Raw genomic sequence first — 23,907 nt, forward strand, 5'->3', positions numbered from 1 at the left:
ACCTACATTGCCGCCAGAAAACCTTATTTTGTGCAGTTGGGCAGTGCACCGAACATCAAGCCTTCTTTCTACAACACAGTACCTATAGACTCACCAGGTTTACTACATGTCAGCTGCATGTGCTGCAGAAATCCATAAGACTTTAGTAATTGCAAGTGATACCGAATGAAACAATAGCTTTATTCAGATAAATTGCACAACTCCCATTAAACTAGAAGTTAGTTAACATTCACAGCCATAATAGTTTTTGCTATCTGAATTTTTGGAAAAGATGCAAAACAACATTTTAATTTGAAATGTTTAAGATGCAAGAGATACTATTAAGTAACAGTTTGCCTCTACTGTTCACTTCTATTGAACTTCAAAGCCACAAGAACTTCAAAACAAAATTTCACTTTGTTAATATCTTCCATACAACTTCTGTTGCAATGCCTTCTTTCAAGCTTCAAACCATTAAAAAAAGCAACAAAAACCCCCAAACTTAGAAATCAATCGTAAACAAACCTGATGCTAATACAAATTACCACAAATAGTAACATCAATTTAATCCTTCTAAAATTAACGAAGCGCAAGAGAAAAAGTGACAGACATCAGAAACTTCTGCTTGTGTCCTCATGTGGAGCTCCCTGCAAAAGGGAAGTTGAGCAAAGGATAAAATTAACTCTTTCCCATTTTCTACTGTGCCACAGCATAGACAGGTCTAAAAATTTTGTTATTTAAAGAACCAACAACAAGAAAAGAGGCAACTAAGCATACAGGGGCGGTTTGTTTTCCTACAAAACAGATAATCAGAAACTCACACGTAGACAGGAAAGGTTATCAATTTAAAATTTTAAGACTGTTTTAGATAGCAGTATCAAAATACTAGTGCCACTATCCCAACCCCAGCACACATGCAGTTAACGCCGTGTATTTATTTTTGCTTTACTGTCCTCTCTGAAACAGGGGCAAGAGCTGGTCTCAGTTCATCTCCTACCCATATGCAAGCTTGGGGGTGGAGGAGGAAAGATCCTACAGTTTAATTGCCATGGTCAACCAGAAATGATACCAAAATTAACATGCATATTTATTTCTTTAACAAAGAAAACCTGCTTAGAAACCTGATTTTACTTTTGGATATACTGATCCAACTCAGAAGTAAACAAATTAGAGGCAGCCAACTATGCTGTGAATAAGAAAATACTTAAACTAGTATCACAGTAATTCCCTGCTATTGCGGGGTGCAGCAGATTATTTCATTTAAATTCGTATTGATTTGTTGCAACCCAGCACACTAATGCAATATAGCACCAACAAAAGGGATTGTTCTGAAATAAAAATCTTTACAATTAATCACATACTGGATTTTATTGATACTGTTATTTTAAGACATTGGAATCCCCAATTTTGTTACATTATAAGACCAGAACCTGAAGATTACACACAGTTATTACAAATAAAGTTAGTCTTTTAGAATTCAGAATATAAGTTCCATTCATGTCTAATTTCATCTATTATAATTAATGGATCATAGAAGAGTAGTTACTAAACACATTAATGACATTTTAATACAGTCATGAAAATTATACTATCATAGGAGTCTTACATACAAAACTAATGGACTATAAAGTTTCATTGTTTCAATAGGTAATGCTGGAATTAGATCATTTGTTTTCTAAATTAATCATTCCAGACTGACCCTCACAGAAACAAAAAAAGTTTTGCCTATAGGTACATAAAAAACACACTTGTGTATGCACATATATGCTCCTTAATAAAGCCATCCATATTTCTAGGAAGTGTTAGCTTCTTCTTCATTCCAGCACCATTCTTTTCACTAGTTTTCTATTAGAAAAGGAATGAAAAGGCATCATATGAAATCTGATCCACACTTCCTGTCTTTCACACCAGGGCTGAGTCTACATTTTGGGTCATGCAATAGAGAAGCTGTAGATTTAGGCTGCAGATTAGGAGTGATGAGCTAACGATGCCTACATGGCTTGCTGAGTAATAGAGCACTCTTTGGGCAGTCTGTCCCCATTTAAAGCCTAATAATGCCACTGACCCAAGCTTACTTTTTTTTTTAGGAGGCACTACACAAGAACCACCACCAACCTTAAACTTTATCCCTGCAAACTTCCAAATTATTATTGCTCTGGCTAGAAAGAAGGCTGAAACTGAAGACAGGCATGCCTGCTCACTGTCTGCTCCTGAATGCCTACTGAATATACATGCCTTCATTGCCACAAGAGCTAACATTTTTATATTTAAGTTACCTCAGCTCCTTGTTGCACTCACTATTTATTTCATGCGTTTGGCTAAAGACAATGTACCTTAATGCCTTCAACATGACCTAAGTTTTGAATAGTTACAAAAGCCAGATAATTTAAACTGACTGGAACTTGTGTGCAACCGAATCTTTTACACTGACAATCATCATCCTCTGTTTTTCTCTCATATGTTCAAACTGCTTCATTAAGGTTTATTTTTTTGTTTTGTTGACTTTTTTAAAAAAAAATTATCAGATACAAGCGCACACACGTGTATGTACATTAAGTAATTATGAAATTCTATTTTCAAGGAGGCGGAGTCTGTAAAGACAGCTTTGCAACCCTTTGCCTTTGATTTCTTGAGCCAACCTCAATAAACACACTATTTTTAAAAGGCATATCTGATAATCTAATAGTTAGCACAGCAACCTGGCAGCATCCCATCCGTGCATATACACATATACAGACTAACACAGAAGATACCTAACCAGCACTGATCCCTGAATGACACAGGCATTTCAAGCAAAGCTGTAGATATACCTTTTCTGACCAGCTAGAATTGTTACTAGTAGGATCCCTGCTGCATGTATGTGCACACCCGTGTATGAACTGAAAGAAGACTATCAGAATGTCAATGTGGGATGTTCTGTAACCCCTCTCAGAATAGGCCATCGCTGCTCCAAATAAAACAGCAAGAAGCCTAGAAGGTAAAAGAAAACAGGCCTTAGTATTTTTGGGGAAAAAAAAAAAAAAAAAAAAAGATTGCAATAAATCCTACCAAAAAAAAAAAATCCATTTTCTGAAGGAATTCTACAGTTCAATCAGAACTTTAAGCTTCGTGACTTTGGGGACACTATGTAAAGCAGATCTATTCCTACAAGTTAAAATTCTGACAATTGTCCAATAGGTAAGATACCAATAACCTGATCTCAGATTTTCAAATGTATGTGAATGCATAATAATTGAGATATTCAATGCGATTTCCCCAAAACATCTGGAGTGGGCTGCTACCTAATCTCCAAAGGTTTACAAGGATAAGGTTGTTCAGGGGTAGTATTTAAGCATATAGCAACTTTGAAAAAATGCTGCTAGGCACCTAGATAACATTGCAAGTCAGGTCTTTGGAAACTTTGCTCTTACTGAAAGTCAAATAGTAACCAATGCACTAGCTCACTACTGGCAAGACAACCCGGGTAGCTGCAAGAACCCCGCTGCTTGCCAGGCTGCGGTCAGAGCCACACAGCTGTAAGCCAGCCCTGCCGAGGAGCCAGTCACATTAGCTCACACTATTCCTGTGTAACTGCCTATAGCATACTACTCAGGCAGAGGACCACTAACTCATGTCAGCATGACACCCAAATCAAATTTGCTCTGTCCCCCACCAGCTGGAAGCAGAAATACAGTGAGGCTTGGTTTACCAGTCTCGCTGAGTAAGCTCTCCCTGATGCTCTGCCCTACTGTCAGAACACTTAGAGCACTGTGCACCGCTAAGTAAGAGAAATGTACAGCTGCATACAGCAATAATCAACAGATTTGTCCCCTGCTGCTTCAAAGCTGTTGTCCAAATCTATGAATCACCACATCTTCTTTTTGAGAATGTATTATTATAATACAGAGATTGAGGTCTCTGGATAATTTGATGAAGAGCTGCATTCTTTCTCAGTTAAGAGGATCCGCTTAGGGTATCATCTTCCAGAATGCACTGAAAGCCAGCAAAAGTAATCAGGTAAAACACTACTTTTTGGACAATATCTACTTCCTCAAATTCAAGCACACCTTTCACCATGAACCCTGGATCAAGCTCCTCCTCAAAACAAACGAGTTGCTACATCTCAATCCAACTTTCAGAAGTGGAAAGAGAAGGGCTGTGACTCTGCAAAACCATTACTACTGATCCTTTATTGGAAGGTATTCACAAATTCTGAGAAAGGATAACAATAAAACAAATACTGTACAGATTAACAAACCTTCCAGATTTTTTTTAAAAAAGGAATAAGAAACAACTGAAACACATAAGAATTACTGTTTCCGCCTCCACTTGCTTCAAATCCCGGAAGACCAGTGTTATGACTATCGCGTACACATGTACGTTCATGGAGGCAGGGAAAGAAAACCTCAGACCACAAGTGGCTTCAGTGGCTTAGTGAACCTTAACCTGCCATAAAATTAAGACCAAGAACATAACACCATTTGACTGCTGTTTCAGCTCAGCGGTCATTTTGCATTTAGCAAACCTACCACAGACAGCCCAGCAAAAGTTCACAGGGCCTTTTCCACTGCAGGGAGAGACCTGGTTCCCATTCCGTAGAGTTACAGCATAAACTGATCTCTACATCACAAGACATAGAAAATGATGCATCAAGGACAAATGTGAGCTAAGCAACTTTAGGGTGGTTTATGATGTTACCTATATTCCAGGTTAATATGAGTTTTTTATACTGGTACATTACTGTGTCTGGAGTTATGCTGCAGCTTCTTTACCAGATTGCATTATATTTCTTCACAGTTCCTATCTACTTTCAAATTTAAGCAAACCCCGGGGAATGCAGCCATTCAGTACTTTTGTTGATAGCTTAGCTGCTGTGCAGCCATCTCTCTCAAGAGAACTTGTTAGGTGTAATACCTCTAAGAAAAGGTTTAGGTAACAGTTTGTTCCAAGTCCTGAGAAAAGTAAAAATAATTTTAATTATGTTCTCATTTCAATGCCAGACCATCATCTTTACTATGACAACCAACTACATTCTGTACTGCAACAGATTTTGAAAAAATAAATGAAAAAGCATCCCAGGCTCCTTAAGGCAGGAAGGCAGTTTTATTTATTCAGCAGTAGGTATCTGAAATGCCTATCATAAAGAAACTATAAAAACATTTGAACAGATATTTCTTATTGCAAAGGGAGGCAAGAGAAAAATCTGAAGTATAGCTTGAAGACAAGTCGTAAGAACACCTGCATTTGTCAAGCTTCAGCTGATCCTAAGGTATAGGAAAAACATGAATGAAAAACACTGGAAAAAGAAAGGTAGCAGGCTTCTCACATTTGGTTGAAGGAACTAGTATCACCATAAAAGCAAGGTGCTCTCACTTCTTATTGCAAATGTATTCTTACAAACATTGCAGAACCACCAAACTATTCAAAACTAAAATGCTAAGGGCCACATCCCCTGCCTTCTGCTCTGTTAGCCACTTTAATTCTGCCCCCACTGTTGCCTTTATTTCTACTCATGTCTCAACATGTATCTACTAGGCAGATATTTTTTTTGTGTGTGTGTGTTCAGAGGAAGAAAACTTACGGAGAAATGAAGACGTGAGCATAGACAGAAGAGCAAAGAAAATGGACTGAATAAGTTTTAGGAGGCCCAAGAAGGAACAGAAGGTATTTATTACTTACATTGTAAAGGAAAAAAAAAAAAAAAAAGAGTGTATTTATTGTTTTGGCACAGCACTTTGTAAATGAGGGAATGCGTATTAGTGTCATCTTTTGTTTTAAAGAAAAAGTTCTAAAGTGATGCAGCAACAAAATGGTCTTTCAGATGAGGTAAATTAAGTCATGAAATTATATTTCTGAAATCCAAACTATCATTTTCTGAAAGATATTAATCATACAGCTGTTGAATAAAACAGTGATAGTACTGTCTAGGACAAAGGATCCTATTTATCTAAAAAAGTCATACTTTGTAAAAATAACAGCTAATATAAAGCTTGTAATAAATGTTACTCAGTGAACTCACAACAAATCCATAGGTCTGCAGTAAGAGAGTCATTGACTCCCCGTGCACAGTGGTTTAAGATGACAGCAGATCTAGCTGATTTTGATACAAGGCACAAGCGGGCATGGAGGAGCAGAGGTGAAAACAACAGGAGTACTTAACCCTCAAAGAGAAGCTTCCCAAAAAGCTGAACCTGCTTACCTTCAAGTCCCTCAATCCTGTCTCTAACCAATGCCTCAAAACCTCAGGCTTTTAAGTTCCATTTTTCTGCAAGCCTCACATATTGTATATAATCCTTGTTGAAGCTGAAATCTCTGTTATTTCCATTACAATATTATTTATTTGCTGTCCAGGTGTTTTGCTGGGGAAGGGACCTGGAATGATTTGGTTTTTTAATCAAAAATTAGGTCATCATCTCTTGGTTATGGCTTTGGTTTTTGTGAAAATAAAACCATTGCAAAATATTTATCTCGGTGGAGGTGAGCTCTTTTCCATAATGCATTGAGATGCCTTAGAGCACTGAAAGCGTTCATACTAGGATTGTGAAATATTTTGCTTTGAGCAGTACTGTATCTATATATATAAACTGAATCTCCAGCAGATAGATTCATAATGTTGCTGAAATCCATCAGAGTTTTGTCATCTACATCACCAGGATAAAAAAGGTTTATTCATACAGGTATAGCCATATTCTAATAAATAAAAAATCCACCAAATCCACAGAATTGACAATATGTTACATAAAGGAGTGTCTTAACTAAACAGCTTGAACAGCTCAATTTATTGATGATCACTGATCAGTATTGCTGATCGCTTAAATGTCATTCTAACCTAGCAATTGTGCTTAATCTGGCTTCCATTAAAACAAATGTCAGAACTCTCCCAAGAAGATTATCTCCTTCATAGGTCTTAAGGTATAGGAAACCCTCACTTTTGAACTCTAATGTGCTATATGTAGAACAGTACAGTCCTTCTTTAATTTTTCAGTATAAGAGAAATAATGATCCTTGACTGTTTTGAAAATTTGTTTTGCATACTACTCTAGATATTTATCAATTAACAAACAGTGATTATAGTACCTTGCTTGAAACCAAAGACTGATCCATGTCACACAAGTCTTTAGTTCTAATTTGCATGTATGGAGCCACTCATGCCCTCTTTTGTGCTAAGGCGTGTAACCTCCTCCAAGACTATGGAAGTATCAACCTGAACAAGGTAGTCAAGGTTGGCCTTAAATGCAACGTTTCCTTAGACTTCTGGATTACTGTTGCACATCCCCAAAGCCTTTGGCCATAGCAAACTAGACATCAAGAAATGTGCTAGTCTAGAAAAAATATACTTTGTTTTACAAATCATTTTATAGTTCTAATATATTTCCATGGTCAGTTGTACACTATCGCAGTCAGAAAAATATTAATTCCTCTAAGGAATTAATATGTAATACCGAAGGATTATGTTATGGTCTTCTAATTACTTTATGGCACCCTATAGAGAGAATTGACTTTAAACAGCAACACGTTTCTGTTGATGAAAAACAATGCTCTACTTATGTGCCATTTTAGCATGGCATAGCAGGCTGTCACAATCTACCTCCTGCACGCAAGTCAAGTTTTTACAAATGTTAAAAGTCTCAATTATGTCTCAACTTAATTTGAGAACATTGAGCCAAATTCTTCCCCAAAACAGTGGAAAATAAAGGAATACGCCTAACAAAAAATGGCAGGGAACGGAAGGTCATAGTTGTTTCCTTTATAGGAAGGCATTGTGTGAAATCATGGCTCTACTGAAGACCACTGGAATCAGTGACAAGTTTACAAAACCTGTTTCTAGAGCTACAGAAGAGTCATAGGAGTTGTGTTCAGCTCTCATCAATTATAGCTATAATTTTCAAAGGAGCCCAAGGACATGCTTATCAAACAGAGCCAATACTATTAACTCAATGGCAATTCATTGATTTTTCTTACAGCAATTCAAATCTATGTGCAGGCATACGTACTTAGGAACCAATTCTGAATGGAATTTCAAACAATTTTTTTCTAGTAAATGCAAAAAACCCCAGCTGCAATTATCATTATTTGTTGCTTAAACAAATACTACAATTTCGTGAGGAAAAAATTAAAATGCATTAGGTCCTGCTAAAGCTTTTGAGCATTGAAAATATTCCCAAGATGTTCTATGCTAAAATAACGACTCAAGGAAATGTAGTCAAAGACACTTCCCTCTACTCTCAAATATACTATGTATAGATGATCATACCACACATATTTCAAGTCACCAGTTTGACTAAAGACTCTTTTGGAACCTAGGGGTCAGCATGTGAGCTTCCTCCCCTGCCTTTGCTCTGCTGATTAAGCAGCAATTAAACTATTTCACCATTAAGCTACTTCATGGTATTCTCCTGTACCATTTGAGGGATTTTCTGATGGTTAATCTCTCTCACCATCATTAACACATTACAGCTAGAGGCAACCGTGAGAGAATGATCAATTAAGCAAATGATTAGCAGTTTCCTTTGCCCTGTCCAACCCCTAAAATTAAGTGGCTCAGGCTTGACCACCATGCCACAACAAAAATGAGTAAAATGCATTTTACCTCATTATTCCTGTTTGAATAGCAAATTACCCAAAACCAACTCATTCAGCCATGGCAATGAGGAACTGCAAATTGTTTGTTAGCATTTTCTCCTGGGCATGTCTTCTTCACATGTCCTTTCTGCTATGAGTTCTATTACACCACTTGAAGCAATGCTATTTGTAAAGCAACTACACAAAACAGTTCAGAGGAAACGAGTTGGGTAATAATGCTTTATAACATCTAAAAGGCAGCAGCAGCAGCACAGAGCAGAGCCTCAGATACAAAGAGGTGAGGAAAAATTTCTTTAGTCCATGAATGATCTCCCTGCAGTCAATTGAGTAAGACAGACACTCAAGGAATAACAGTGCAAATAAGAAGAGGTGCTAGAAACTGGCCTGATTTTAATGAGCAAAGATCTTCACAATTTTGAAAGGCATCTTTTAAAAGTGAAATTATAACAACTGAACTGACAAACTCACGAATGATAACTCCTCCAAATCTTATCTTTCCCCACTTGACCAGGTTATTCTCCCTTGCTTCACCCCTTCTTCAATTACTTTTTCTTCATATATAAAAAAGCCACCTTATGACATGAAGAATCATTAATTTGGGGATTGGGAAGGGTCTGTGATTCATCTTGCTGAAACACGAGACCAGCACATCCCCATGACCTAGAATTACGGCACCTTTATAAATTTAAATAGGAAGAGAGACATTTCTGTATGAAGAGGGATTGAAGGAATATTCTGGGTTCAGGAGCCAAACAAGTAACTGTCATCATGAATAGCGAAGTCTAATTACTGGGGAGGGAACGTCACAATCAGTTAAACTGAGATTTTACTAGTTTTAACATTTTCATTTACAGCTTAAGAACAGAAACTGATTCAGAAAGATACAGCTCTCAGTTCACTTCCCTATTTGCTTGCTCCTGGCTGAACATAAGTTTACTGGAAATCTGTATTAGCTGTATAGCACTCTGGCCCACTACCAGGAAGGATTCTCACTGGAGCAAATACTCTTTGTATCCCTTCAGCTCCTCCTAGACTCATTCCCTACCTGCAAGTTCCTTAGTGAACTAAATACACAGCAGTGGTGTTCACGTGTTTCTCTTGTTTTTTATTAATTTGTGTTTGCTATTTGATGGATGGAGATCTTAGACAATCTCCCACTAAAGTTATGTTCTAACTCATGGTAATTTCGCTAATCAGTACATTTCATCCATTGCATGTGGGGACATCCAGCAGCTGAGAGAAATCTCATGATTCAGATTAATATATGGAAGTAATTCTCATATATGAAATCAGCTGATGCACAGAGATTTACATATGCATAACTATGCATCAGAGCATGCCCAGCTCTATAGAGAAGCTGAGATAAATCAACATCAGTAACATTACAAAATTAAATATCATGTTTATATGCAGAGATTTGGTGATCAAAAATCTAAGCTTCTGCAAATCTGCCAAGTCATATTTAGCCACCACCTTGCTATTGTTTCAAGGCATTACAGAAATGTTCTACATTTCCCTTTGCAGCACCGCTTTACTCCTAAGTGCGTGCCCCATTTAGATTTGAAGTGCTATGGACTTCCATTCAGATTTATCTCAAAACAATTTAATGTATTGTCAAATGGGGGGTGGAGTTTGGGGAATGCATAGAGCTGACAATGCTGAGTTCTAATTAATTTTCATCTAAGTTTTCCTTCCTTCCCTCTTTGTTTATAGTAACAATAATAAGTTACATAAATATAACAGCTTTGAACTGTCTGGTTTATTCATTGAAATTATGTCATCAGTTTTCACACTACCAGAACTCATCTGCTGTCTTTATACTGGATTCACATCTCAGATTTTTTTCTAATACAAACAGAACAAAAGCAACGTTGGGCAGCCCACTGCTGGTAACAGAGTCATGGGGATTCCCTTAGAGAGCTCTGTCCCAAAGTTTGTACTATCATGTAAACAAAAGAGTGTCCAAAGTACAAATTAAGGGTGTTCTTTGGTAGTTTTAGTGAACAAGTTTTGACTTCTAGTTAAGAGAACAAAAATAAAAGTTCTAAGCTTTTACCAAAGTTAATAGTTTAGATATTGGTTTTAAAACAAATTCAATACATTTCATTTTTATTAAGCCAAAGGTATATCAGAATTTTAAAAGCTGGCTGCGAATCTATCACATTAAAAATACTCAAACAGCAGACAAATATGCATACACTAATGCAAAGAAATTTCAGCTGTGTTAGAAGTAGAGCTGATCATGCTGCTTTACAATCCCAGATGAAAGAAGAATAGAAAAGAAATCTGTATATAGGGCAGGTGACACCATACACTGTTCTTGTTTTTCCTGAAAATTCCTTCCTGGAGTTTCTAGGAGCTTCCAGAGTACAAAAGTGACAGCCATGTGATTTTTTTTTCAGTTCTTCTGCTTTTAAATATCTGTTATTAGCAATAGTGATAAAATGCAGCAACTTTTAAAAATATACTATGACAAAAAATAACATGCACTGAAATAGAGACTTTGTGCTGTTTGCCAGATTACAAAACACATGTACATCATTGTTGAAGAATCCCTTCAGAAATATGTAAAACGTCACAAAGCAATTCTTCCTATACAGCGTGAATTTACTTTTTGAAGTTAGTAAACTCTTGTCCCATTAATATTTGCAGGACATCACAGAAAATGCAAAAAAGGACAAAAATTACTCTGAAGCGTAGCACTAGGTCTGTCATTGAAAACCTTCAACTGCTATTTAAAGGATCATGGGCATTTCTATATATGCTAATGAGTTCTCATTCACAGCAGTTTTACTAAACACTCCATGTATTTGTGATTGCTATCAGAAAACTGAACTTCAAGGAGAAAATAACTAAGACATTTTTCATTAGAAGTGATAGTAGTTTAGATACTTTGCTGTATCTAAACCATCTCAAGTATTTCTTATCATGAAATTCCAACAGATATCCATTCTTATGCTAACAGTTTTACATTAAAAGTGGTTTACTCATATTGCCCATTAGGTTCACTTGCCAGCAAATACATAAGAAAAACAGCTTACCTTTTGATATGTTTACAAGCAGCAATATGTACTATGAGCATACAACATACCTTGAAAGAGAATGAGAAATTATAAATATTGAAGAACAGAACACTATCAACTTACAAGTACATATTCTTTAGAAACAAATAAAAAATAGCTGTATATATTTTATGTGGCTAGTACTGCTGCATCCAACATTTGCAAAGTAATTACCATAATTCACAAATACTTCTATAGAAGAAACTAAGAAATAAATCCATTATGTTAGTAGCATTCTCAAGCGTGGATTGTATTATGCAGCTTTGATACACATTCATCAGGTAAACTGGTAAGAAATTCTAGCATTTCATCCTTTATAAACACTGAAAAGTCAGTATTATTTAACTGTTGCACAAATGTTAATAAAAAGTCATAATCCAGGGAGCTTACCCTGGGTCAACAAAAAGAAGCCCAGAATCATCCAAAGTTTCTTCCAATGTCCAGACAAGAGATCTGAAAAAGAGTATGACAAAGGGCTTGTGACAAAGCTGACACAGGGTACTCCGAAAGGAGCAAAATCAATTGTGACATTTTTCATTTATTTGTAAATGCCTCTTTGGCAGCATGCTCACTCAAAACGACAGTTGACTCTTACAGAATAGGGGAGGTGATGGTACAATAGAGGAATCCTGACAGCTGCTTTAATGAGATTCTGCATTAGGACCACTCTACCACTTTCCTTCAACAAGGAGTATGCCCTTCACTTTCAATCTTATATCATCCAATTTGGAAAGCATTAACCCTATGAAAAACTCTACTCAGCCTCCTTTAATCAGCATCATAGCTCTTCCTTCTACCTTCTCTGCTATCTCACTCACATTTATGTATGGACCCCACTCACAATTTTAAATACATATAGAGCAAATTAAACTTCAACTTGATAGCATTATTTTAATTAAAGGCTAGTTGCAGTGTGTGTGGTGAAGGGAGGACAAGACTCTCAAAACAGACCTTAGCTGATATTAGGAGAGAGCGTAAGCCCACAGAGCATGACTTCCAGCTCTAGGAATTATGCTACTGGAATTGTTCAATACAGGAACCTCTGATGCTCACACTGCAAAAATAAATAAGGAAATTTGTAACATGACAGGAAACTTACCTTGCAAATATTGAGAAAGTAATCATTCTGGGAACAGAAGCAGACAGGGAATTTTAATAACTGCAATAATGTGCAGCATGATACCAAATATTTCAGAAAGAGGCCATTGGCTTGAGGATCTAATGCTTGAGTGCACTTACTCTGACATACCTCCAATCTGAGCTATTTCATTCTCAAGCTTTCCAATAACAACACTTTTTTTGTTGTTCAAACTTGTTTTCTAGCACTATATCACATATCTTTCAATGGAACTAGATGACAGTACTGAATATATCACGCTAGCCTCTGGCTGCACTGAAATTAGTATTTTTATCCTCTGTTAACATCAGTAAAACATTTGTTATTACAACAGTAAGTTTTTTGTAAAAAAACACAAAACAAAAAACGCTCTCATTGGCATGTTGAGAAGAGCTTAAATCCTAGCTCTTTTGCATGAGGTAAACATGTGAGTTGAAACTAAAACATCTGCAATAATACTGCTCAGTCTGTGTTTCAGAAAACAATTCCATATCACCCATAAGAAATCTGGATAACTAAGTCATGTTTGGGGAGTTTGCAATGAATTCATCTATACCACAATCTACTAGACTATCCAAATAAACTGCCATTCCTTGGGGCAGCGGGGGGAAGGACAGATGGGTCACCCTCACAAGTTACAGAGCAGGAAGAAGCAGTTTGTTTGACAGCCTTAAGAGAATTAGTGCAGGAATCCACAGCTTGAGCAAAACTTCCATTTCCTATTTGATTTATTTGCTTAAAAAAAGTTCTACAACTTTTTAGAGTATGGCAGAGCTTTCTATAACATTTTGGCACCTTTAATTTGAGGATGCAGACTAAAAGTGTAACTTTGAAGTCTTTTGCAAAATAAGATCTTTTAAAAAGTCTCAATTGATAGAAACGAGGACTGTGATTCCCTTTCAGTATTAGCTTGTATTTTCTATTACCGAAGATTCACTCTTCACTGAAACACTTTAAAATTAGTGTAACAAAGCCTAGCACAACATTAAGTCACCTACTGAGCATATCAGTCTGAGTTAACAAAAAAATAGAGTACACTTCAAAACAAGTTCTCTGACAGTTTCTTCTGATTGATATCAATTCTCTTAAGTTAAAAGACCTTTCATATTTCATTCTTAGAAATACACAGTTACTCCTAGCAACCTTTCACATTTGGATGGAAAGCAGAAAAGGCCAGATTCTGACCTCTACTCCACTATGGGAGCACCAATGAAAAATAATGAAGTCAACACACATTTACTCTAGAAAGGAAAAAATTACTATTTCGTTTCAAGGAGGGCTGTTTTATAATTCAGACAGGTGATCTGGAGGCACAGCAGAGCAATAATGACTAACATCACATACTAGAGGGAGTATAAATTTTAATGATACCACTCATAAAACCCATGTTTTAAAGGTTACAAAACAGAAACAAGCTTACAAAGAAAACACATAAATCATTCAAGGTGTCGGGTTCCTACTCCTCAGCTATTTTAAGAATTAACAGCCTGTCCACTAAATAAACTAGAATACTTGTTTATGCAGGGCTGAAAAGGAATGCACAGAGTTCAGCAAGCATACACCACTATAAGTCTCTCTTCTTAGCAACACAATATCCATAATCATTTATACCTTCACTGATTTATTCATTACTCAATACAATTAAAAAAAAAACACTTGGCCAATTCCTCTTCCATCTAGACAAGATCACAACAATACATAATTAGCACAATATAGACCAGGTAAATTATATGGACTTCTTATCCAGACACATGAATGCACTTAACTATTTGCTCATACACATTTCATTGTAATCCCTTCAATAGCTTTAATGGGGCATTCACATCAACAGACTAGATCACTTGAATGTTCAAAGACAGTTAAATATCAGGGAACAAAGTCCATTAAAACACTGCAGTGCTCAATGCATTTTGCTCTTGGTTTTTCAATCCTAGCTTCAAAATTTTATTGGCTTGCATATAAAATTAAAGTTCACCCAATAAACTGCTGTACCATTTATCAAGGAACTCAGGCAGGCTTCTGAACAAATCACAACACACAAGCACTACATTCCTGACTAGCTGCCCCACAAATTGACCTGAGCTATCACTAACATGGCTGGAAACATTAAATATATTATAGCTCATATCCATCTACTACTAAAGACTGCTAAATCAAGCATTCATTGTAAGTCCAACATGCAAACAGAAATAAGTAACACCCTTCAAAACCAAAAACCCCTAGTTAACAATCAACCATCCCCCCCAAACCAACCTTCATCCTATCTGTTCTTCATAAATTCACTGATCATTTTTCATGCCTCCTTATAATGTCAAGTACTGAATTTTACCATCATAATGGCTCAGTCAAGCTTAGTCTAATCTATACCCCAATCAATGTCCCTGAAACAACAGAGAGGCTTTGGTGGTAAATTAAGAAAACAGGCCTCTCTGGGTGCTCAAAATTTGTAAATCTGTTTTGTTTTTAAGAACAGGGAAACATCCTCTGCACATTCTCACATGGCCCTCAATGAGATACTGTTGTCCAAACTCCATGACTTTCATGGGAGAAACAGGGTCCAACATTCATACAGCAAACCAGTTACACCAATCAAACGCTCTGAAGCACACATCATTTTTGCTTGCAGCAACAAGACAGACATTCTGAAAATACAAACCTTTTCTTCATCTTGTCCTCCATACTAATGGACAAGAATGTTGCAAAGCAACTCTCCATCCTGCTCTACACTCATACCATGAGGATGAAGCAGAAACAGGGTCTTATATTCTCATTTTTGTGAGTTCCAATTGCAACTGTATTTATTGTTGTTCCTATACATAAGCCGTCAACAGAGGACATTTTAAACGGCTGGTCATTAAAATGGTGAGTTAGGGCTAATAAACTACTATTAATGTTGAACTGAGAGACTTGTCATTCACATCCACAAATGATCTTTTGAGCTGAACTGGATTTTACAGAAATCACATGTAGTTTTCCTCAGTGGTCATTTCTCTTAATCACAGTGACTGGCACCTCCATTTCGCTGCCAATTCTAAGATTCACGTGCCACGTCACCAGTTACAGCAGTGATACGCCAGCCACAGGTCCGCTGGAAGAAGCTGTGTTCAGGGCACTCCTGCAAGAGAGCTGCAAGGAACTTCCACCCCCGCAATCCAAATGTACCCCGGGCTCCCATCTGGAAGTGGAGAGCCGAGGGCCGGGCTCAGAGATGAGGCCTTTATTTTTTTGGTTTGAGAGCGAACTCAGCATTATTATTACTTTTTTTTCTTAATATCCTTCTATATTTGAGCTGTTTAATGGATAACTCAAAATTGATTTATTTATTTTTTCATAAGTAGACAAACATTAAAAGACACTTGAACAAGGTCATTTTGCCTTGCTGCAAAGTCCAACAAGACTATCAGATAAGGCCTCACCCAAAATCCTTCCCTGTCAGAGGGAATATTTCTACTGGCTGGACTTTAATACTGAGTGGAGATTTGGGATCTAGTCTCACTCCAAAGAGTGCGGCAATCAACCACACGATTACACGGCTCTCACTGGCAATGCTCATTGGATTTAAAACTGCAACCTTGCATTTGAAATTTCTGCATCCAATTACCAGTTAGAAGCAACCAATCTCTTAAAACTCTGCTGGTTAAAGAAAGCTCTGTATTTGGGTTACAATGGCAATAAACACTCAAATATTTTCAATAAGCTGTTTTCCTTATGCCATGTCTTTAATTCTGGAATCTTTTCCTGTAGCAGTTTACTTAAAGTTCCTTCAGAGCTAACATATCATAGTATTATTTTTCCAATCTTTGTTTTCTTTAGGAAATTATTTAAGAAGAAAAACCTTGAACACAGTGATCTCAGCGTTCATGTAGCAGTGAACTTCAGATACAGTAATTGCGTTGCTGTGAGCTATGACGACTTTCCCATGGGGGAGAAATGACCTGGTAATTCAAGAATGACAAAGTCAAAAGTAAGGTAAGCTGGGGAGGGAAAGGATTTCCCCCTAGGATGAGATAAATATAATTTCTCACGGCAGTATATATCTCTCTTAAGCCTCAGGTGGTTTTAAGTTAATGAGATTAGTTCCAGCAGGCAGTGAAATCCCAGGATATAGGATTTATATTTCACCAGTTTTCACTTCATCCAGCAAGCACAGTGTAGTCAATCTTTGTGTCATTTTGTTATTGTCCTGGTTTGGGTCTCATTCTCAGACTCAAGCCTGGCTAAAGCATCTCATAACTTTGACTTGAAAGCTTAAGCATCATGTAAAGACTGTGTTTAAATGTTTAAAAAGGGAGGATAGAGGCAGCAACCTTAATCTGTAGGAAAGGACTTTAATTTTTCAGATGTACTTTTATGCAATAGAATTTGATCTTGTACTGCTATTTTTTTTTAAGCCAAGGTCACATAGATTTTTACCCTGAACACACCCAAAAAAGCAGTATGCATTGATGGAAGAAACACTTTTTTTAAAATTTAGTCCCTAAAGAGACAGACATTAGCAGCTTAGGAAGACAGCAGAAGGATTCAGAAGTGTACAGAATAAGTACCTGGAGCTATCTGAAACATAAATCATTATACAGATCCGTTAAGCAGAAGGTTTTTAGAAGATAACATAATGAGAAAAAACTGAGGTCAGATGATAACACTTGATTTTCATGTACTAAGAATTCTGCCACACCCAGCTTGATTTTGACTTACAATCACTGCGTATTAACAACTGTTAATTCAACAATTGTTTCACCATCTGGACAGTATTTTTTTTAAGTCGTGAATTTAAGTAAAAAAAAAAATCATTAACCTCAATAACATTATTAGTGCAAAGAAAATGCAGAAAAATCTAGTGTTGATAACATACTTTAAGGACCTCTTTCCCATTCAATAGGAGAATGACTGCAGCCCTTTCCTTCTCTCTTGTGAAACAAAATGTGTAGACATCACATCAAGAAAATGCTCATTTTAATCCCAGGCTTCTTTCCAAGACAGTCTGATTAAACTACATAACCAGAAAGCATACAAAGAAATTATTTTCATCAGGGTTATTTAGCCTCAAAATACAAGATGAACTCTAGTCAACAGAATTTCTAGAATGCCCAAGTCCATCACAGGAAAAGCTGTGTTTATTCTAGTTTTAACTTACAAGCCTGACTTTAATACAGGTAAAACACACCCACCCAGACATCACTGTTTTAACTTTTTTGTTGGTTTTTTTTGGTGGTGGGGTTTTTATTATTTTATTTTTACTCATGAATCTGCCTTTTCATTCTGTGCCAATGTACCATCCCATTATCTTTATCTTTCACCCTCTACAGAGATGTCCTTCCTACTTCAGTTTTTGGCACTTCATTAACCAGATGTCTTCAGTTACATATGAAAAGTTCAATAATCTCTTAGTCAAAAGAAAGAATTGGTTTTATCATAGCTCAGGGTGAAGAGTGGCAAAAGCTAAGTAAAGGGCAACTATTTAAAGTTTGCTTTTTCTGTGCAAGTACTGAGCTAGAACCTCACCTGGTACAAAAGCGTATAATTTAACTGAAGAGACGCAACTCCAGCAAATGAATCTGAAGACACAGAGGACAACACCTGACCACAAATTAATTTCTGGCACAATTCAAAACTTCCTAACCATTGGATAATGATACGCTGAATAAACATCTAAGTATTCAGTATCCACCACTACTTGGACTGGCTATGACTTGGAAAAATGCAGCTGTGTAGGGATGTGGTATCACATGCAAGTGATATTAAAATGTATTCTCCTGTCAGGATAGCGAAATGTTTGCTTACCTGCGAAGTAAATACACATTTGCTCTCTAGCTAAACCCAATGAGTATTTCCAGATGTGCATAGAGCAAACCATGTCATTTTCAATTAAATACAACATGCAAATATGATTTCCAACAATATGAAAATGAACTACCAGGGTAATTGTTCTGGAAGTACTGCAATTATAAGTGTCATCAGAATGCATTATGCTTTCTTTGGCAAAAGAGTATTTTGTAATGGGTCAGGGAACTCCTTTCACACACTTTAATAATCATCACACAAGCTTCAAAAAGGAAATCTATTTTAAATCTCTCCCATCATTTCATTATCAGCCTCTGAAAGTAACAGGTCTACCAGAAAAATACTTATAAAAGTATGGTCGCAGGGTGAGTTACCTTAAAACATTTTTTTCAAAAGAATAAATAAACAAAACAACATCTGCAAGTATTTGCATTTGGTTTAAGGCCAGAAGGTCAATTAAAATGAACAATTTAGATCTCTCCCACAATTACAAATCAAGAGTCCTCATATGGAAATACCCACCACAAGAGAGAGGATCCAAAAGTGTTCGGTAATAGCTGTAACACATTCCCAAAGATTTTTGCAGAAAAAAAAAGTGCAGCTTTGTGATTCTGTTTTAAAGTACTAATGTGTGTTCAGTGGCCTTAATCTGCTCTGACTAGCTTTATAAAAAAAAGTCTAAATATTTGCTTTAACCTTACCTTTCTCTTGGTCAAGTCCACTTTTGCCACATGCAATTTCATTGCTAAATGAATCATTGCACAAAAGTTCCCTTATAGAGCCTATTATCAGCATTTGGCTGAAGACAGCACAAAAGCATTAAGCTTCCTGCACAGCAAAAAGCAAAGTCAAGCTCTATCATTTCACAACAGCAAGCAAAAATAGCTTGATTTTAAGAACAGCCTGCTGCACTCCCTCTTAGCTGGCAAAGAACCGCAATTTTACAACTGCAAGTCATAAGCTACGGAAGCTGTCTCCTCCATCCACAGAGTACTTCGCATCCGTATAGCTGGTCACATACGAGCAAGCACAAGGAAGTTGTGCCCTGTCATTTTGTTCCCTCAGGAAGGATGCAGAACAAAGTATCTAAATGCTACCCCTGCCATAAACAGAAGAGAGGTACAATTAAGTCCAGTTCTGTCCTGGAAGGTATGAAGAAAAAAGCTCATGCCTAGATGTGTACAGATACTTATCTTCTCTATGCTTTGTTGCTTCTTCTCACTGGTACATTTCCCCCTTAATATTTGCAACATTAAAAGAAAACAATTACACTACAAGTTTGACTAAAGGTATGTTTTACAGAAAAAGGGGGGGGGGGGGGGTGGTGGAATTTAATCTCCACTAAGACTCCTTTACACTGCTATAAAAATGGTGGACAGGATGTATATATGAGAGCATGAATACTTAGAAATATTACACACATGTACACACTTTCCGGCATAAACAGAAAGCAGCCTGGGTATAAATTGGAAAGATATCACGCAGTTCTGTGAAGAAACTCCACTTTGCATGTGAACATAATCCAACTGCTGCTGTGCCCGGCCTGGGACAGAGCACACCCCGTCAGTCTGGATATTAAACATCACATAACGCGAGATGATAAAACTGAGTAATGCTGGAGAATGGCAATACTAAAACTTCCTTGCTTTGCTTGCATTGCAAAAGAGCAAGACTACTTTTGAGGAAGAAAAATAAGGCAATAAAACAGCAAGTCTCATATTCCCTGAAATTTTTGCTCCTAGGTTCAGAGGTCTGCCTTCCACAGCTGCCTGGATATGTCAGGAAAGATTCGGCTTCCTTCTGCTGCAGGAATGCATCAGATGGAACCTTGTTTGGGAGAGGAGAGAGCTGCTGGCATCAGCCTGATGTATATGAAAGACGACAGGCTACAAAGTTTAAGGAAGCGTGAAAACTTTAAGAGACAGTTTTGTGATTAAAAAAAGAGATAATGAAAAGGACAGAAGTTGTCAAAAGAATTTTCATTTTGCTATACATTTACTGAAATAAGTATTGATTGATACACTCACAGTTTCATTGCAGTAAGCATTAGATTAGAGTTATTGAACTAACTCAATATGATGCATTGCATGACAGCAAGAAAAATTAAACAGTTCAAGCCACGATCTTGTCAGATCTCAGAAGCCAGACAGGACATGAGTGATCTGATAGGGAACTTCCATGGAAAGCTGGGAATTCAGCTCCCGTTCTTATTGAGCAAACATGCAGCAGAGCTGGTTCTAGACACTGAGACTTCAACTCAGGCTTCTGACCACTGTGATCATTAATCATCACAAGTAACACCTTTTGCAAGTTAATCCTCTTGTTCTTGAGAAGCACTCCAGCAACACTTTCAGCCATCGCAACTCAGAATAGCCCTAGCTTACAAAGCTCACACATACAGAAATAAAAATGAATGCTTTTGGAGAGTCCTTGAATGGAACTGCTCGAGTATTTTTATTATTTTAATGACAGAGAATACCTATATGGTTAGAAAACAAGGCAGTTACAGAGTACTCACTCTGCCAGTAAGAAGTGCCCTTCACTTTCCCTGCCAGACAGAAGCACTGCACTCTTTTCTGCGCAGAAACAACTCAGTGGCTGAAAAACAATTACCCACCAACAAGATTTTTGAATCACCAGACCACAAAATCTCCCTAGAACCACTATGTACACTCAGCGTATCAGGATGTTGTGTATCCTTAATTAAAAGGACCACAGAACCACATTAAAAACAACAGCACAGAGAGCTTCCCTTTGCACCACAGACCTAGAGCAGGAGTTTCCACAAACTAATGATAGATTCCATTTGTTAAAGAATGCTCTATTTTAAATAAGCACTAGCGTGCCAGTGCTTTGCAAATGTTGTAGCAAGGTTCACCCTCTAACATTAAGATCACTGTGTAGATTGTGCTGGAGGAAATTAAGTGCTACAGTTCACTAATGATTTTTCACACCTCGGATTCCAGTAAAGTGCTTTGGTTATTCCCCAGGACTCCATTTACAGTATGCCTCACGTATTAGCTAGCAATAGGTTCACATTCCTTAAGAAACCTTGACAAGGAGCAATGTAATCTTTTAACACTATTAGGTAAAAATCATCACATGAACATTAGCAAGAGTCTGCTCCAGAAGAAACTCTGGAAGTTTTAGTTTCTCCTACTTTCAATCCCGTCATCGCCCTCACTCCACTGTGAGTTTTCATGTTACATTGACTTTATCACTGCCATAAAGGATAGCATAGACATCCCACTTCACTACAATGGAAATAATTTCTGTGCCCAGTCTTAAGCAAATAAGCAGGAAACATGATTTACTTTTGATCTGAGGAGATTGATAACCTTGAGTTTTAAACTGTACCTGGCATTTCCCTGATCTTCACTTGCCATAAAAAAGGTAGAAAGTCCTCATCTGCAAATTACTAAAAATAATCAGCTGCAAGATGTGACCTTGGATAAAGCAATGTTAAATTGGCCAGCAAATTTTTCTGAGGCATTACTGTTATTAACTTGCAATTTTTTCATTTCAGTCTGCCACTGATGCTTGGCAGGTTATAATTTTTCATTTTCTCACTTGGCTGATGCTCACTCAAGTAGAGATTATGGAGATAGTGGTGGAGAATTTTTACAAAGATTTTCTTCCTCCTTTCACTCTATCACATCAGGATACAAATACAAATTGTCTTTACGAGGTGGGTTACCTTCTAGGTATAATAGGATTACTGTTAAAGATCCTTTCAGTACTCCAGTGGTAGGAACAGTTCTGTTCTTATTTGGATCTCTTGAGGTCTCCAGTGTGCTAACGGACAATTGTACTACTACCTGTACTACTACCTGTTTAGCACATTCCCATCAGACATGATGCAGCCTAACTGCACTTCCATTAATATACAATAAAAGTTTCACAAGTTTAGTGAACTAGTCCTGTCCTTTTCCTTGAAGTAAACACTCCTTTTTTTTTTTCTTCTATTAAAAGAGAGTATTCATGACAAAGTGTGTTTGACTCCACATCACCTTCCACTCTCTCATCATTCCTTTGCTGCTGATTTAATACTTAAAAAGCTGTAATAACAAGCTCCTCCCAGTGATCCATTCTGGAACACTTCCTACTTTCTTAAGTGTTGGAGGTTTTGAGGGTTTTTTTGTTTGTTTTTTCAAATATCATCTGTTCACGAGGAAAATGTCCAGAATAGAAATATCTAACCGAACACAGATTCAAAAATACACCTTCATTTAAGTTGTTCTGCCTCTGGTGATGAACCAAAGCATCCTTCTGCCATAAGATCCACTTTGTGACATTTATCTTTGACTAAAAATACCTGTCCCCCAAGCAACCTTGATGCAGGAATTGTACGTGATATGCTGTGAGCATTTGCAGAGCTCTCCTCACTATCAAAAAAATTTTTCTATTACTGTTATTCTAGTTAGAGCTTATGCTAGAAGATACATTGCAGGGGAAGTTGAAGAACACATTAAAGCCTGGTACACAAGCAGCATAAGTCATGGTGGAATGCATTATCATCGATCAGAAACTATGGTTCACATGAAGCTGGAAACACTATGATGTTGTTATTACTAGATCAGCATTAAGTTACAGCCCAAAGGATATTAACACAGCCTGACAAAACATGTCATTGCCTGCATAATTATCCATTTTTAGCCCTCCTATTCAAACCATGAATATTCAGTACAAAGAAGCATAGGCCTGTTGCAATCATTGACCTAAGTGCACAAAGAAACAAGGTCACATTTATTTGTTGCCTTTGCTTTGTCTTTTTTAATTGTATTTTCAAGTATTTATTATCCTAGCAACTGCCTTGGCACATATTTCATTCTTGATACATTGATTGCCATTGATAATAAGCTTCATCTTTCATTCAAGGAGATTACAATTCCAGCTGAAAAAGAGTGACATAACAAGGTTTATAAGTCATACGACCATACAAAACTGTAATTCTTAGGTGTAATTCACTGCTTTTTATTGCAATTTCTGAAATTTCTTTAAAAAGTCAGCATAACATCAATCATTTTATAGACAGAGAAGTTACAGAAAAGAGAGGCAGCCTTGGCCAAGGCCATACAAGGGAACAGTGGCTGCATTTGAATATTGACCATGTCTTCCAAATCCAAGTTCATTCCCTCTTGTGTTTAGTCAGATATTCATATTCTGGACATTTTTCTTATGAACTGAGGATATTTACAAAAAAGAAAAACAACAACTTCATTTCTTAAAAAAAAAAAGGGGAGGGGGTGAGACAATTTTCTTAAAGTTCATGACTACATTTCCAATAGCCATAAGGTCTGGAGAACAACAGACGATGTCAGCTGAGGAGCTCCCAAAGAGCCTATCACCAGCTTTGACAGAGATACTAGTTTTCTGCTTCCTGGCTTACCAACCCATGGAAAGCTG

The 23,907-nt window shown here is 37.0% G+C and overlaps 1 protein-coding gene across 6 annotated transcripts in view; it reads right to left on the reverse strand.

Moving 5' to 3' along the window:
- NAALADL2 (N-acetylated alpha-linked acidic dipeptidase like 2) overlaps positions 1–23,907 on the reverse strand; it is a 488,624-nt gene that overhangs the window by 449,354 nt on the left and 15,363 nt on the right. For all 6 annotated transcript variants that reach the window (XM_075761534.1, XM_075761530.1, XM_075761531.1 and 3 more), the window contains exons 2-3: positions 11,994–12,056; positions 11,583–11,632 (exon numbers count right to left, since the gene is read on the reverse strand). The gene's annotated coding sequence lies outside the window, so the exon portion shown is untranslated. The remainder of the gene's footprint in view (positions 1–11,582; positions 11,633–11,993; positions 12,057–23,907) is intronic.

This window comes from Balearica regulorum, chromosome 9 (assembly GCF_011004875.1).
Source record: "Balearica regulorum gibbericeps isolate bBalReg1 chromosome 9, bBalReg1.pri, whole genome shotgun sequence".
NCBI lineage: Eukaryota > Metazoa > Chordata > Aves > Gruiformes > Gruidae > Balearica > Balearica regulorum.